The following is a 17,868-nucleotide window of genomic DNA, read 5'->3' as shown; positions in this document are numbered from 1 at the left end:
GTGCAATAGAGATCTTCTTTCCCATTGAGAATAATGTGGGGAGGAAGGGGAGGGAGGCAGGAAAAAGTACGTGTCCATTGTACTGCTTCTCGGCACTTGCATTTACCCCATCAGCCTTCACTAAACCCGCAGGTATGTGGCCCTCACCAGTAGTGTCAGGGGAAAAACATGGCAATCCTAAGGCCAGTGATGGCCCTGAAGGGGTTCGGAACATGTCACCCAAAAATATGCTGCTTTGACATACTGATTATTTTGAGTTGAAAGCACTCAGGAAATAGCAGGTACAGGAAGGGCTCTGTGACCCCCTTTTTCTACCTAAAAGCACATGATAAAATTTCCCATGAGGGAGGTGCCCAACCTCCACCAGGAAGAGAAGAACATCTTCATCACCAGAGACTGGTGTACAAACAAACCTACTAGATTAACCCTTATCTTCCATTAGTTCCTGCATACATTTTCTATCGCTATCTGACAATTTACTCCCCCTAGCCCAAACCCCTTTGTCTTATTGTATTCCTACAATTTATCATTCTTTGCTTAAAAAGACATATAAGCTTTGGGGTCCAATGGCTTCTTCTGGTTGTAATTTTCCTTTAGAAGACACCCGTATACACATAAAAATATGTATGCTTTTCTCTTGCGACTCTGTCTTCTGTCAATTTCAGTCCACAGAACCTAGGCGGGTAAAAGCAAGTTTTTCGTCCCCTATAGCCCTCTTGGGATGCATGGAAATTTTTTTCCCAAATAATTTGATGACATAAACTAGCCAAAGTTATAAAATGCCTCTTTAAACTATTTTTCTCCTTTTTTTGCCCTTGTGTATTCTATTCATGATCATTGAAGAAAGTTTAGAAAATATAGATCAACAAAAAGAAAATAAGTAAACTAAAACCACTCAAAATACCACTACCCAGAGGTAATTATCATTAATAATTTTGTGCCAATTCTTCCAAGCCTTTTCTGTTCAAATATAAACATATAAAAGTTAACTCTTTTAAGAAGTGTCAAATTCTATACATGGTTTTGTAACTTGCTTTTTACTTAGCAATAGATCTTTTCATATACAAATTAAAATTTCTCTTTTTTTACTGCTATCTATACAGATGAGCATACCATCATTTATTAATTTGTTCAATATTGTTGAACATTTAGGTAGTTCCTCATTTTTCACTATTACTTTAAGCGACAACACAACAGCATCATTCATACATTTTCGAGCACTTGCCCATTATTCAAAATACATTGCCAGACTCAAACCAGCACATTTACTGAGGTTTCTGAGACATTGTCCTCCAGAAAGATGATCTCCAACAGTTCACAAGCAATGTTTGAAAAGTGCCATAAAGCCTTTTCAAAGGGCAGAGCAAACCAATGATCCCAAAAACAATCCTAGGAGAGGGAAGAGGCAGATCCACTGCTTTGCCAGGAAGCCCTTCCACTGGGGCTCTGACAATGCACTGAGATAATATAAATGATTGTCGCTCTGTTGCCCCCATCCCAAGCTTGTAAAATGAGAAAGCAGCAGAGTTAGATTATTATCCAGAACAATGGAGAGTCCCGGGGGCCTTCTGAGAAGGCATTGCTTCAGTGCGCAGCGTTGTTAAGAAAACAGAGGAAAAGCCAGCATTCGGTGAAAAGCTCGGGGACAGCAGCTGATAAAAGCTGACCGTTTGGAGGTGCAGAAAGTATTTATTAATCAAACACCCATACAGCACTTATTATGTGCCAGCCACTCTAAGTGCTTTATAAATCTCACATCATGTAATTCCCTAACAATCCCATAATAAGGCAGATACCACTTTTAGCCTCATTTTTACAAGGAGGTTAAGTAAATTGTTGGGGGTAGTTTTCGAGTCCGTGAGTCTTAACTACAAAGTAATGTTGCCCGTCAGGGAATGTCCCCAGTCCCACTAAGAGCATCTCCAACTGCTTCCACATATACAGGGGTGGTAAGCATTCAATTTTCCAATCAAGCAGGAAGCACCGTTTAACTGGTATTGCCACAGTAAAAACAACAACACAGTAAAAACAACCGAACTTTGTACACAAAAAACCACTTAATACCTAAAATAACTAAGATAATTTTAGATAGCAACATGTTCCCTGTACCTGATTTAGCCCTGGTTTCATTTGTCACTTATTAATTTTAACTATTTATTTGTCTGGAAAGATTCGTTTTTCTTTAATAAATCATAACTGGACTATGTAAGGTCTTATACTTTGCAAAGCCCTGTGACATATTTCATCTCATTTAATCCCCAGAACAACCACTTTGGAAGGTATTGAGGCTTAGAAAGGCTAAGTGACTTGCTCGTGGTCACTCAGCTAGATAAATAACAGAGGCAGGACATAATGCATGGCTTCTAACTACTTCCCCACTCTGTCCTGGCATCCATAAGCCTGCAGTAGATGTTGAAACTAAGGAAAGATGTGAGGCAGCGTGCTACTGGGTTAAAAGATATAGGTAGTTATATAGATAGATAAATATCTAGACACACACATCGTAATAGTTCATGTATTTTGAATTCAACCATCTGGGGAACTCACCTTCCAGAACTCAAAACCACCTGGTTGGTCTATCTATCCATCATCTATCTATCTATTTATCTATCTATCTATCAATCTGCTCACCAATAATCTTTCTTTTCCAAGCCCCACAGAACTATTCTTAAATTTCACACATCGCAAGTCTTCTGGATTCTTTTCTCTCTGCAGTTGACAGAGGAAGTTAAGGCCACTTTTCATTCATTTATTCATATGTTCACTTCTATAAACCTGCCCTGGTGTCTTCTACACAACTTAGCAAAACATTCTCAGTCTCTTTCGACATAAACACGCACACACACGCGCACACACACACACACACACACACGCCCACAGGTGCACGCACGCACCTATTAGTTGCAGCTAATTTTTGCAAATTTAGCTACACATTTAAAGCATATTTGTCATATCTTATCCAACATACCTAGGTGTTACTTAGCAAAGATGTTTCTGGTTAGCTGGTCCTTCTTACTGGCTGAAAAGGGAAGTTATTGTTTTTCTCTCTAAACTTCCCTTTTCTTTGATGTGTCGACATTTTATTGCTTCTCTTCTTCTTTGTTTCTCTTCCCATTTCTTGCCCCTTAAATATCAGAATTATCATAAAATCTGTCCTGGCCCCTTTATCACTCTAATGTGGACTTCGTGTGTGATCATTTTCATAGATAAAACTGAAAACAGTGTGCTGATGGCTCACAAATCAGGAACACAGAATTCTCTTCTTGACCTCCAGACCTTTATATCCAATGACCTCCTGCATATGAATAGGCCACTGGAACTTTAAATTCAGCATTTCTAAAACCTAACTCACTCCTTCCCCCAAATTTCTTTTTCTTGTATCTCTAAGAGACAGGCAATGTCATCTACTCAAGTCAAAAAAACTTAAAGTCACTCTTCACTCCTCCCTTTCCCTCAGTTTCCACTTCTGTTTCCCACCAGAATAAACAACTACCATATCCAATTAGGTCTATTTCCCTTCTCTTTTTTGCAGTATGCGGGCCTCTCACTGCCGCGGCCTCTCCCGTTGCGGAGCACAGGCTCCGGACGCGCAGGCTCAGCGGCCACGCCTCACGGGCCCAGCCGCTCCGCGGCATGTGGGATCCTCCCGGACCGGAGCACGAACCCGTGTCGCATGCATCCGCAGGTGGACTCCCAACCACTGCGCCACCAGAGAAGCCCTTCCCTTCTCTTTTATTCAATCCTCCACTTGTCTACCTTTTCAGGCCTTTGTCATCTCTCTCTGGGAAAACACAATAGCAGCCTCACCTCTGCTCTATGCTTTCCAACCAGGACTGACAATTCTAGTAAATAAATATACAAGATGCCCAATTAAGTTTGAATTCCAGATAAACAGTCAATATTTTTAGTGAAAATATTTTCCAAATATTGATGGGAAGACTATTATTTATCCAGCAATCCTACAAACACATCTTCGATATTGTCATCAAAGTGAGCAGAAAATTTACTATGGTATTCCTGGCTTAATATCCTCAAACATTCCCCATTGTCCACAAGATTGTCTTTGGCATGGCACACAAAACTGTCCATAACCTCGCCACTCTATACCTCTCCAATTTTTCTCACCTATCTCTCCCTTTATTCACTGTGTTGCAGCCTCACTGGCCTCCTTCTGGGTCCTAGAATGCATGCAGCTCTTTTCTGCCTTGGAATTTGCAGGTCCATCTACCTGGACCACTCTCCCTCAGATCTTTGAATGGCTGCCTGACCCTTATTTTTCAGAACTTAGCTAAATGTCACTCATTCATAGAAACTTTCTCTGGGCATTCTATCTATAGTAGCCCCTGGTTACTCTTCACCTCATTCTTGTTTCTTTTTTTGATAGCATTTCACAATCTCAAAGTATCTTGTTTATTTGCTTACTAGTTTATTATATATTCATTAGAATACAAATTCTGTAAGAGCAAAGACTTTGCTAGTTCACCACTGAACTCCCAAGGCTTAATACAGCTCCTGACACATAGTTGGTGTTCAATAAATATTTATAGAACAAATGAATAAATGCATGCATGAATGAACAAATTAATGAACAGTTAAGCCCTCTAGCCATGAGTTTCTTTTGACTCTTTGCTTATGCCCTGTGCTTCATGCCCTGTCTTAGTCAATTCAGGCTGCCAAAACAAAATACCTTAGACTGGGAGGTTTAAACAATAGAAATTCATTTTATCACATTACAGAGGCTAGAAGTCCAACATCAATGTACCAGCATGGTCAGGTTTTGGTAAGAGCTCTTTTCTTGGGTTATAGATGGTTACCCTTCTCACTGAATCCTCACATGGCGGAGAGAGAGAGAGTGAGCAAGTTCTCTGGTGTCTCTTCTTATAAGGGCACTAATCCCAACATAATGGCCCCACCTTTATGAACTCATCCAAATCTAATATCTCCCAAAGTCCCCACCTCTAAATATCATCACATTAGGGATGAGGGCTTCAACTTATGCATTTTGGGGAGACACAATTCAGTCCAAATCATGCCCCAAGTGTGATTGCCTCTTTTCTCTTCTGTGTGCTCAAGAATCACCATTTCCATAGACAGATTTCAAGTAAAATAAATCACTTCTTCCTTTGAATCTCGCCAACGTCCTATGCACCTGTAGTGCTTTGCTGTAACTAGTTTCATACATGACCATCTTCCTTTCTGAGACTTATAAGCTCCCTGAAGGTTGTACAAACACTTCACTGTGCCAGACATGTCTGGTACACAGAAAGAGTTCAATAAACATTCACTGATTAAATACATAATTGGATGAATGAATATTAGCCTCTAAGAAGGCAACATAATGTGACTAGGCCTCAGGGTAGCCAATATTCATATCATAAAGCTCATAAGAGCTACTCACAGAAGATATATTCTTTCATTCCCTCATAGTCTATTTATAGCTAGTTTTCATGGTATTAATGATTTCCAAGTCAACCTGTATTAGTTTGCTAGGGCTGCTGTAACAAAGTACCACAGACTCTGTAGCTTAAACAACAGAAATGTACTTTCCCACAGTTCTGGAGACCAGAAGTCCTAGATAGGATGTCAGCAGGGTTGGTTCCTTCTAAGGGCTCTGGGGGAAGGATCTGTTCCAGAACTCTCTCCTTGGCTTGTACATGGCCATCTTCTTTCTCTAACTTCACATCATCTTCCCTCTGTAAGTATCTGTGTCCAAATTTTCTTTGCTTATAAGGACACCAGTCGTATTGGAGTGGGGCCCATCGTAATGACCTCATCTTGACTTAATTATACCCGCCAAGATCCTATTTCCAAATGAAATGACATTCTGAAGTAACAGGGATTTGGGCTTCAACATATGGATTTGGGGGAAACACAATTCAGCCTATAAAACAATCTCTGTTATGCTAATGAGAAAAATGGCAGGCAAGTCTGGTCTAAGCAGTCACACAACAGCAGAAAGAGAAGTGATGTCGAACCACCTGGAGCCAAGGGAGAGAACATGGCGGATGTGGGGACCATAAGGGATGGAGGAAGAACAAACACAAGACATTAATAAAAGGATACCGACCAAAGGGCAGCATGCACTGCTGTTCGTCAAAACACACAGGGTCTTTAGGAAAATATTTGGTTATGTGTAGAGTAGCTTATTCAATGGAGCAGGAAAGGCTGTAGTACATTTTATAAAGCAATCCTTCAAGTATGGTTACATGGTTTTAAATATTGCTTCTTAAATGTAAACCTCCAGGCACGTGAAAAATTTAGCTACTTAAAAAGGCTCAGCCCCTCAGTGGTCCCATTGTTTCCTGATAACTTCCATCTTAAAGTAAATTACCACCGATCATAGAGTAGAAACGAGAAAAAGCAAAAGATCAAGTAGTTCCCTAAAATGGGTGAAAATACCAGGAACATACATTCAGGTGAGAACCCATATGTGTGAAATAAGACACATTATACTCTTTAATTCTTGTTCTTGCTCTTAGCTTCACTTCTTTGCCACCCACCTTCTAGGACATCCACTTAAACATCCTGGAAGAGTGAATCACCATGTGTACGTAAACCCAGTATTGGTTTCCTGGAAGTCTGGCAGGTGACTCATATTTCATAGATTTTGCCTTTAACAATTTCATTTGGAAAGAAGTTTTCATGTTTCCCAAATGTACAGTGTGTCTGTTAAGAAATTGAAACATGGTAGAAGAATGCATAGCTTGTTAAAACTAAAAGGTGTTATGTTATATACTTTTTGTAGCATAAGATATTTTCACATCACCATGTTGTCTCTATATTCATTTCTTAACCACAACTATTATTGTAATTGCATTAATTATGGGAATGCTAACTGTTTTAACAAATATCCCAAAATATATAAGATTCAAACACACTGTCTTGATTATTTGGGATGGCTAAGCTCCTCCTTTGGCAATCCTAACACTTTCATATTTGAAAGTGAGTCAAGTATAAGGATATTATATTCCAATTCCAGTTAACAAAGAGAGAACTCTTTGTATGTTGGATATTCCCAAATTCTTTCCTCAGTAGATTAGGAGATTTGGATTTGGTCTGAATTTCTTTATATTCCTGAAATCTTCTTGTGGAATTCTTCAACTTAGACCAGTGTCTGGACAGCTAGAATTATGGTGAGCACTGCAACATAAGTGACGACAAAGCTTACCTATTTCGTGTGCCATAGGCCATAAATAAATAAGAATGCTCTTTGGAAAACTTCCAAAGGGGTTAATTTCTACCTCTTGGAAGAACCAAGTGCTTCCATTTATGTAAGATTGCATTTATTTCATAGTATAGAAAGAGGTTTAATAAAATATTGTATGTAGAGCACTTAGCTCAGTACTTGGATATAGGAGACAAAGAATAATACACAGAATATGGCCTTATACAAGCAGCACTTGAAGGATATGCATTCAGATATTATCAGTGATTTGCTCTGCTTGGTAGTATTTTGAGTGTTATTTCTTTTGCCTCTCTATATTTCTCTGTTTACAGTAAACATTTATAGGTTTATAACAAGTAAAATTAAAAAGTTATTTTTAGCTTTTAAGGTAATATTTTAAATTCCGTGCTAGTGTTTATTAATTCATCTCTCTTTACACCTGAAGTTTCCCTGTTAAGTGGATAGTCCAAAATACCCATTTGCAAAAAGGGTCCTATTAGCATTACGAGTTTAACATGTGTTTAAATTTTTGTTAGTGACGCACAGAGAGAACCATAAAGCATACATGAAAGAAAATACTTTCTCATCAGAAAGAAGTCATTTTTTGCTTCAACATTCTAGGTTGGAAGACAAGTATTAATAGCAGATAACCTGATAATCATAACAACATTTTCAATTGAGAGATGGATCACTGCCTGAAAGTCTAAGTAACCCAGGTGTGCCTGAAATTCTGTGGAGGCTTCTGTTCTCACCCTGTGTCTACTCTGAAACTAAACTCAGCTCTTTGCCACATCCCAAAAAGAAATCCAACACTAAAATTCATTCATAAGTAATGCCAATTTTACTGAAGATTTCTAGGGGAGATGAAGAAAGGAAATTACATCACATATCGCCCAACAAAACTTAATAAAGTTAATCTTCACTGTTTGCCCCCTTCTCCTGTGTCAATCAGAAAATCCTCGGTACTGTCCGAAATCCAGCCTCGGGCTGGTTGCCAGCAATACCCTCCACAAACAACAGCCCTCACCATTGGAATAAAACACAGACCAATAACTACTTAACACGGGTTAAGTCTGGCCCGTGGGTGTTTTATGTTCCTTCTCAGGCAGTTTATCAAAATATTCACCCAATAAAACAGGTATGTGTGTGTGGGGGTGGTGATGGAAGTGAAATTTCGTAGCTAAGAGAATATTATTTCCACCAGATGGATAAATACACCAAGTCATTGTATACCCATAAACATATATGAATAAATATACAATATGAAAGTGACAAGGACTCTTTCAATTCTGCTCTCAGCCTGTCCTTGTCCCAAGCTTTGGCTCCTGAGAAGAAAGAGCTGGCCATTCCTGGAGCCCTTGGTGACAGAACTTAACTCCTTAACTTAAGTTCTCTCTACGTGGGAGCCTTCTGTATGCCCTCTCAGAAAACACATTGAGGTGGCTTCCGAGAACACGTGGAGCCTCCCAATGCAAAGTATTTTTTTAAGAAAACTTTTCTAGAAATCTAAAAAAAAATTTCCTCTATACTTTTGTATAACACTTGACAAATCAAGATGAATTTTAACTGGAAATACATAGCAAAATTTGACTCTGCTTCGATAATCATGTGTCCTATTAGTATATAAACTATAACGTGAGGGTAGGAAGACTTACCTTGATAGCTGTCATGAATCCAAATTCAAGCTTTTTTCCAACTATTTACGCCATCACTCAGCAACCATTTAGTAATTGCCCAGTTACTGTTTCCAAGTATGTGGGCTCTGGCTTGTAAAGTCAGAGTGGGAAAGAGGAAAACCCAGCCTACAAAGTTTCCATCAAATAAGTCTAAACTCCAGACGTGTCTTGAGTCACTCTGACTCCGCTTGGTTATTGAAATTCTATGGAAATTTTTCCTCCTCATTGGCACTGCTCAAACCTCCAGACCACTGGTTTCCAGCCTTATGGTGCGTTGTGCTGTTTTTCCCTAATTGCTTTTTGAAACATGAGTGTAACTCTTCCACTTTCATCCTTGCTGTTTTGGGGGTTTCCAACTTTATGCTCACATATTATCTACGTTATTCTTATTTTAAAATAAAGACAATCACAATTTTAGGTCTTAATAGCAGACTTCTTCATATGCCATTGCGTCTGAAAACCCAAGTTACCCACTCTGTCTGAGGCGGCCACATTCCACAGTTGTCCCAGAAGTACCTAATGAATACAGCTTTCCCACAGCAAATCTGTGAAGGAGGAGAGCATGTTAGCCCTGCGTAGCCTCTGACTCCCCTTTGCTAGTCCTTCCCCATTATCAGCAGCATCTTATCCTCCAAACGTTACCTACATCTCAGGCATCTGTCATTTCTTGAGATCCCAGAAAAAAATAAAGAACTGAGTGAGTCAATCTCTTAGGAATATATGCAGTTCAAAAAAGGCGCAAAGGTTTCAGGTGAATTTAGCAAATCTCTGATGGGCATAGTTAAGACTCCAGAAGGAAATTGTCTCAGGGCAGGGCCCTTGATACCAGTTGGTTTCACCCTGTTGGCCACCATATACTCTTCAGAGGGGGGTATCATATTGGACGAGGGACAACACTCTACATTCTCTGAACCTCACTTGCTGCATCTGTACCTACTCTCAGGGTTGTGTAGAAAAATGGTACTGTGTAAATATAAACAAGTAATATTTTATGAGTGCATGTGAAATCTGAATAAGGCCACTGGGCTAGTTAACAATATCGTACAATGACATTTCCTGGTTTGGGTATTTTACTATAGTCATGTAAGATGTTACCGCTGGGGAAAGCTGGGTGAAGAGTATACTGGACTCTTGTACTATTTTCTGAACTTCCTGTGAGTCTATAATGATTTCAAAAATAATTTTTGCGTGTGCGTGGAAAAAAAGTGAGAAAGGATTTTAAAGTCTTCCTAGAAAGGTACAGTGCATTAAAGAAATACTAAAGTTTTACCTGCCTCATTTCGAGTATCTTTTATGTCCCTAAGTACTGTGTGCAACATTTTTAAGTAACTAATAATAACTACCCCCCATAAACTCATTAAGCAAGAAGCATCTTTAATTCTCCAAAAAAATTCATTTTGAAAAGCATTAAGGTGATTTTTCTCTTTTGCCTATTTTGAGCACAAGCCGTCATCCTGACTTGCCCAAATGTGGATACGGGTGAAGTGGAGAAATTAATGTTTTGCATTCTTTTATCAAATACCAAAAGAAAAGCTGATGTTCTAATATTCAAAAATAGGACTTTGCGTAAAGACAACTAGACCTTTACGGCAGATTATTATTTGGGGAAACAATTGTCTAAATTCCTCCATCTCCCCTTTAACATATTCAGGGACTGACTTGATTGCCAAAACATAGAGTTTCCATTGAGGAAGCTCCAGAAGGAGAAAAGACTGCTCCTTTTGGGCCTCAGTGAACTGCAGAAAGGAGGAGAATAAAGAACGAGTAGAAGAAGCAATCAGATATTTGTAGCAGTTTTTATATCTCTGGCAGCCCAAAACATGTTAGGTTCATGAGGCAATAACTTATGGGGGTACAGGGGAGGTGGTCTTGCATTGTGAACTTGGGGAGGAAGCTATCCTGATCCAATGTAAGGTGCAGTCATAGACACAGAGCAGAGTGGTAGACAGATGGAGCCCCTGAAGTTAGCTTTCCTGAGCTACTCAGTTTCCCTGTGGCCTGGATCCTGAGCTCAGGGCCAGCAGTGTGAGAAAGGAAATCCCACAATAGGGGATAAGACTGGATTTCAGGGCCAGCCAGATAGACGGAGGATGTCGTGAGAGACTCAGAGACTGAGGTGGCCAGGCCAAATGGATGGACCTTGAGATCACCACTTGTAGATTTCAAGCCTGGAGACGAATAGGGCAATTCCATGAAAGGCAGAAAGGAACTTACTTCTGAGGCCAGAAGATGCCAGCCAGCGCATGCTCATGGACAACAGGAGGCCAGGGATCTCTCCCCCCAGCCCCACAAGGTCAGAAACTCCACTTCTTTTAAACCTGGACTCCAACCAAGAGAGAAGAAGAGGGGAGACACTATATGAGAACTAAATATTTTCATCCTAGAGTGTCTGAACACTACCCAAAAATATCACTTACATTATAAGGTCACACTAGGCTTTAAACAGGACTGGATTTTGTTAAATTTTTTCCCTGTCAACCAGCATATGGTGACTCCTCTGCATACCTGAATATAACGCAATTAATTATGAGATAAATTTTTTAGTCTGCTGTCCATGTGTCTTGTAAACTACAGGCAATCTACAGGGTACCTGGGTGGCTAGAGAAAAGAAGAAAGATCAGAATTGAGCAGAATTTGTTCTCACTCAGGTTTAAACATATGGCAGGACAAATCATGTTATTACATCCTTACATCTAAAGTCTCTCTAAGCATAGTTTAGTGTAGCCGACGCTCTTAGCGTTTTTCTAACATAAGCTTAAACGGGTCCAGATAAGTTTAACTTAGCGTTTATTGAGCCCTTCTCAATCAGACACGTTGGTAGTTACTGGTACAAAGATGAGTAAGACAAGGTTCTTACTCTCAAATTGCTCACAAGCATCTAAGTAAATCATTGTGATACAATATATGCACTAAAATTACTTTAAGAGACAGTGATGTCATCGTAAGTTCTGAAGTTAAGGTCCATCAGAACAGAACAAAGATCTATCAGCCAGTCTTTCACTAAGACTCTAGTTGACAATGTAACTGAATCTCAATAATGTGTCTAATAGTACCTCTACTGTGGTTTAAAAATTATATTTTAAAATTCATGGGTTGTTTTACATGGTCATTAAAATACATTTTTTTCTGCAATCTAATTTTTAAGCCTAGTCTAAATTCTATCACATTGGGACCTATAGGCTTGCTGTACATTTTCAGAGCAAGTATCAACCTATAATTGAAGCACTTTTCACTTTTCTAAGCATATTTCATGTGTTATTTCACTTAATCCTTACAACGGGCATTAAATTATCCCATGTTATCAATGAAAATGAACCATACGGAGTTCACGCAACGTGATGCAAGAGTCCGCCTCTGACCACTGTGCACACTTCCTCTTCCCTGTGCTTTTCCTAAAGTACTTGGCAGGTCTTTCCATGTAGTACTAGTTTATACAAATTGGCTTTGTTGCTCCACATTTACCAAAGTGTATTCTTTAGAACACTAGAACTACATGCATAGGTTGCTGGTACTTTCTGTTTTGATTAAAGTTTTTTTTAAGTAAAACTAATCCTTGAAGCTTCTGATATATTAATGTGTACTGTGTATATTTCCAAAGGACATAATAGTGCTTAGTACTTTCTAAACATATAGACTATTTTGTAATGGAGTTTTCCAGGTCTATTAGGTTTCTCTAGAGAAACAGAACTAATAAGATATAAATAACATATATAATATATTACATATATATTAAATATATATAATATTTATTGATCTATTGATTTTAAGGATTGGCTCACACAATTTGGAGGCTGGCGAGTCCAAAGTCTGCAGGGTGGGCCAACACTCTAGGGACCCAGGGAGGAGACAATATACAGTTCAAGTCCAAAGAGCTGATGTTGTAAAGGAAGTCTTAAGGAAGTCTTCTGGAGAATTCCCTCTTGCTTGAGGATGGCAGACTTTTGCTCTATTCCGTCGGTCAACTGATTGGATGAGGCCCACCACATTATGAAAAACAATCTGCTTTTCTCAAAGTCTACAGATTTAAATGGGGCAAAAATACCTTCACAGAAATACCCGGAATAGACCCAGACAAACTAATGCGTAAAATTAACCGTCACACCAGTACGTTAGGATTCCACAGAAATCACCTTAGAAAACACTGCCCTGGCTGGATTATCAGCTCCTTAAAGGCAAGACCTGGGTTTTTAAGTTCTTGTATCCTTCAATATCTTGATTAATTGATAGTAAAAGACTGTAATTATGATAAAATGGAATGAGCACTGGACTTAGAATCAAAAAACATGGAGTCCAATCCTGGCTTAACATTCTAGTAACTTTGTGGTCTCAAGGAAATAATTCAATCTCTATTCTTATCAGGTTTGTTACATGTGGACTGGGAGTAATCATAAGTATATCAAATTAAATGAGAAGATATGTGAAAGTGTTTGGTACACACACTTACGAATTTTAAAATGTTTCATAAAACAAACAATTAAAATTCCATGACAATGTCAAAGTATATCTCTGAAAATCAATACACTTCATGTTGTTTTTTTCTGTTATCAATATTTATTCATTTTGGTTTTTAGCCAAAAATGAAACACATGTCATTTTAATGTTACCAAAGTGGGGTATAGGTCAAACCATATGAAATTGTCAATGTTTAGCAGGTTTTGAGTTACAAGAATGGCAATTTCATCTGGTTTATCCTAATACGAATAGGTTGTAAAATGCAGGGCTATACTTGAGGTTATTATAGCTAACAGACTTGTTATTGCTAATTAGGACTTGGTAGGCCCTATTCATTATTGTCTCTGCCTACAAGAAGATCTTATTCTGGGACAGAATGACTCAGAGTGTCAAAAAGAGCTGAAAGAAAAAAATTTGATCACTTTTTTGATTTGGTGGCAACTTTAAAAAAATCTCCTTTATCTAGTTTTTTTGTTTGTTTTTTTTTTGTTTTGTTTTGTTTGGCGGTACACGGGCCTCTCACTGTTGTGGCCTCTCCCGTTGCGGAGCACAGGCTCCGGACGTGCAGGCTCAGCGGCCATGGCTCACAGGCCCAGCCGCTCCGCGCCATGTGGGATTTTCCCGGACCGGGGCACAAACCCGTGTCCCCTGCATCGGCAGGCGGACTCTCAACCACTGCGCCACCAGGGAAGCCCTAGTTTTTTATTCTTACTGTGTATCACAGGAAATGGTTATGAGAGGTCTGAGGGGACAAGAAACTTTTCTTAATAGCCATTCTGGCTTCCTACTGCTCCTTGAACATACCAGGGACATTACTTCATAGCTTCCCCCATGCATCTGCCTGGCTAACACCTCGTGTCCCCCAGTTCTTTATCAGATCTCACCTTCTCAAGGAGACCTACCCTGACCACCTTATATATTATTTTTAGCAAACTGTCCTCCACATTTCCACTACCCATTGTCCTGGTCCTTTTTTATTCTGCCTTATTTTTCCTTTTTATCCACGGCATTTATCTCTTTCTAACATATATAATTTAATTTTCTTATTTGTTGTACCTATTATTTATTGTTTATCTTCCTCACTAGCATATAAGCTTCTCAAGGGCAGGGATCTTTGTTGATTTTGTTCACTGTTTATCCAAAGCCCCTAGAACAGTGTCTGGAACATAGTAGGAACTCAGTAAACATTAGTTGAATAAATAAATTTAATGAGAAGATCTTGAACAGGAAAGACATGTTGTTGAATGACTAGGAAAAGGTAGTTGGTTCCAGTCTCAAAGGGACAGCAAGAGAGGACGATATTTTGTATCAAAATAATTGATTACATATTTGATTCTAAATTTCTGTTTTTAATTTGTGGAACACTCTGCTTAAATGCTGTAAGAGACTGAAGTCACAATCTGAGGTGATAACTGATGATAAAATCATCAGAATAAGTCCATTTTCTGAGATGACATCCAGACAGATCGGGAGGAAACATATGAATCTACTGCCAAAGCCAGTTGATCAGAGACACTGTGGACAATCTGTTTCTGGTTTTTTCAGTATCCCAGAGTAACAAGATTAAGCATGCCACGGTTGCTTTTTCTTCCCCCTTAAATTGCTAATGTGTGCATAACTGATAAAAATATTCTTGGACCTAACCAATGAATAAGGACTGTAATAGAGGCAGACCAAATTGAAAGATCAGGGCAACCACAAACCATAATGGAGGATGCTATTAATGTGACTAACTCATCCTGGCAGGAAATATAGGAGTCAAACCTCCAAATCACAGGGCAAAGATCAACCTGACACAATCCACAAATTTGAGTCACTGAAATTGTGCCCAAACCCAAGTGAAGCAGAAACAATTGCCTTGTTCATTCAAAAAGAGTGCTTTCTATGTGATTGAGAGAGGGCAATGCTACCATGGCAGAGCCTCTGTTGCACATATTCTAGATCTGGTAACTTATTGAATCCTCATAACAACTCTATGAGGTAGGTACTAAATGATTCCCCTTTTACAGATGAGAAAACTAAGTTGTAGGTTTAAGAAACTTGCTCCAGGTCACACAGCTAGGAAGCCAGGATTTAAACCCCGGTGTCTGTAACTTAGGGATTCATGGTCTTATCAATTCACTACCACCTCATAACACAACCGAGAAGAGATGATTCCTTGGGAGACTATTATAAACAAACTTTACAGCTAACACATTAAATAGAGAAGACACTATGCAAATCATTAGGCAAAATTCCTTAATTTCAAGAAATAGGAAAAATTGTTTAAGGTCTTTGTTTATCCCTTAGACATATAAAACATTATACTTTAGTGGAGTGAGCCATATGAGATGGACTAGCTAGCCGCTCCAGATTTCTTCTACACCTATACATCTTTAGTTTACACACTGAGAAACATAATATCATAGAATAACAGAACCAGCCTAGGTCTAAGTCTGGTGTCATGATTTACTAGTTGTTATTCAGCTACGTTTACAACATGGATTTGGGACAAGTCAGAATTGCATGAATCCTCTGTCGTTGGAAGGCTGAGGTTTGTTCCTTTCTTGAAGTTTGTTCAAACGTTGAGTCCAGTGATTGAGGGAGTGATTGTGGTCTTCCAAGGGTGCTGTGTAAAAAAGAAGTTATTTCTTCCAACAGCCTTGTTTGTGTTTTTGAAAACTGTTTCAGTTTATGTCCTGTCTCCATTCCCAGGCCCAGCCCTCTCAAAGTAAACAGATGACAAGCAGTAGTGGTAGGGTAGTGGTGATGCAGGGGTGGGGATGGAGGTGGAGGAAGGAAAGAGATGTCCCTAGGGCAAGAAGATTTTCAAAGAACCCAAATGTAATTTGGAAATAAATTCAAGTGCCAAAACCAGATGGGATTTATAGCATCAAGATCAGTCAAATCTATAAGCATAAATATAGACTGAGAGAAATTTCATGTACTTATTCTAAAATGATCAAACACTGATGGATATTCTTATACTAAATGCCAGCTAAATTAATGGCTAAAGATGAATTCTTGGCACATAAATAGGTACACCTCTTTATCCCCTTCATCTCCACGCATCTGCTTCTACTTGCCCAGAAAACTCATTTGTTTCTGATTATTTTATGGAAGAACAGAATCTGAGCTTCCTTAATTCAGACTATGGCACTAAAAACCGTAAAAGGAAAGCAAAGAAGGAAGGAAGGAAGGAAGGAAAGGAGGAAGGGAGGGAGGGAAGGGACGGGAGGGAAGAGCAGGGGAAGGGAAGGGAAGGGAAGAAAGGAAGGAAGGAAGGAAGGAAAGAAAGAAAGAAAGAAAGAAAGAGAACGAGACAGAGAGAAAAAAAGGAAGGAAGAAAGAAAGAGAGGAAGAGATGAAGGAAAGAAAGAAAAAAAGAGAAGAACAAATGGAGAAAGGCATTGAAAAAATAAATTTCCATAATCTTAACTAAATCTGGAAAATAAGCCAACATTTAAAATTTCCCTTCTTTCCAAGCCTGCTCCCAAGAACTTAGTTGACCCCATTTGGGTTAGAATGTTCTCTTTCTACAAACAAGAATTAATTGTAGTCCTTGATTCAGTAACACTGGAACTCACAAAAATGTCCTTCTTATATGCCTGTCTACCAAAACACGTACAACTAAAAACAGAAGTAATATAAGTTTCCTCTATTTAAAAAGCAAGTAATTCTGTAGTATTAAATTATCATTTATATACAAAGCACTTGTCAAAACTTTAGTTGATCATATACTTTGATGTCAGCAGAGTAAAAAAGGAAAGACAACTGCATCACCTGAGAGATGATATAGTTCTATTGGCCAAAAGACAAAAAATAACTCAAGAAGACTTGGGGTGATGACTGGTCATGGATGCTAACATGGATTCTTACTACACCCACCTAAGGCTCCATTAATTCTCAGCTACACATTTTGGGTACCAATTTGTAAAAAATCAAGGCATTTATTGAAATATCAAGTAGTCATTTCCGGACTTACTCCAATAAGTTAAATTTTCTGATAGAAAGGATTTTTTAAATCCTTAAAACATAAGTATTTTCCTGAAAATTTTGAAATTCACCTGAGAAAAACATTTGACTCTGAACCAAAGTAATGTGGATTGACATTTCTCCAAATCCTATGTTCAAATATTATATTCACAGGAGAGCTATGCCCAGGGGCCATGAATTAATAGAGTTTAACTGTTATAATCATTGGTTGCTGTGATTATGTGTGATTTTAATAATGTGTAATATATATTATATATTTTTCATATGTAAATGTAGTTTATATATAAAATGTTTATATATGTAGTTAAATAGTATAAATATATACATGTAGTTTAGATAGTGTTACAAGAGTATGTGTTTCTTTTACGATTTAGAAAAAATAAATTATTTCCATTCTTGGTGGGGAAAAACTACATCTCAGTAAATTCAGATTTTGAATATACCAATTTAGGAATTAAAGTTGTGCCAATATAGTACTTCTAGTTTTAAAAAATAAAAGTGCCATATATATGTTTACCAACTTCTAGGAATTTTCACAGAAGATACACTTTGAACAAAATTACATATGGATTAGGTTATTCATTGCTGTATATTTGTAAC

This window comes from Monodon monoceros, unplaced genomic scaffold (genome assembly GCF_005190385.1).
Source record: "Monodon monoceros isolate NGI ecotype Baffin Bay Population unplaced genomic scaffold, NGI_Narwhal_1 Super_Scaffold_15, whole genome shotgun sequence".
In the NCBI taxonomy this organism is placed as follows: domain Eukaryota; kingdom Metazoa; phylum Chordata; class Mammalia; order Artiodactyla; family Monodontidae; genus Monodon; species Monodon monoceros.
Note: the sequence above shows the minus strand (reverse complement) of the source record.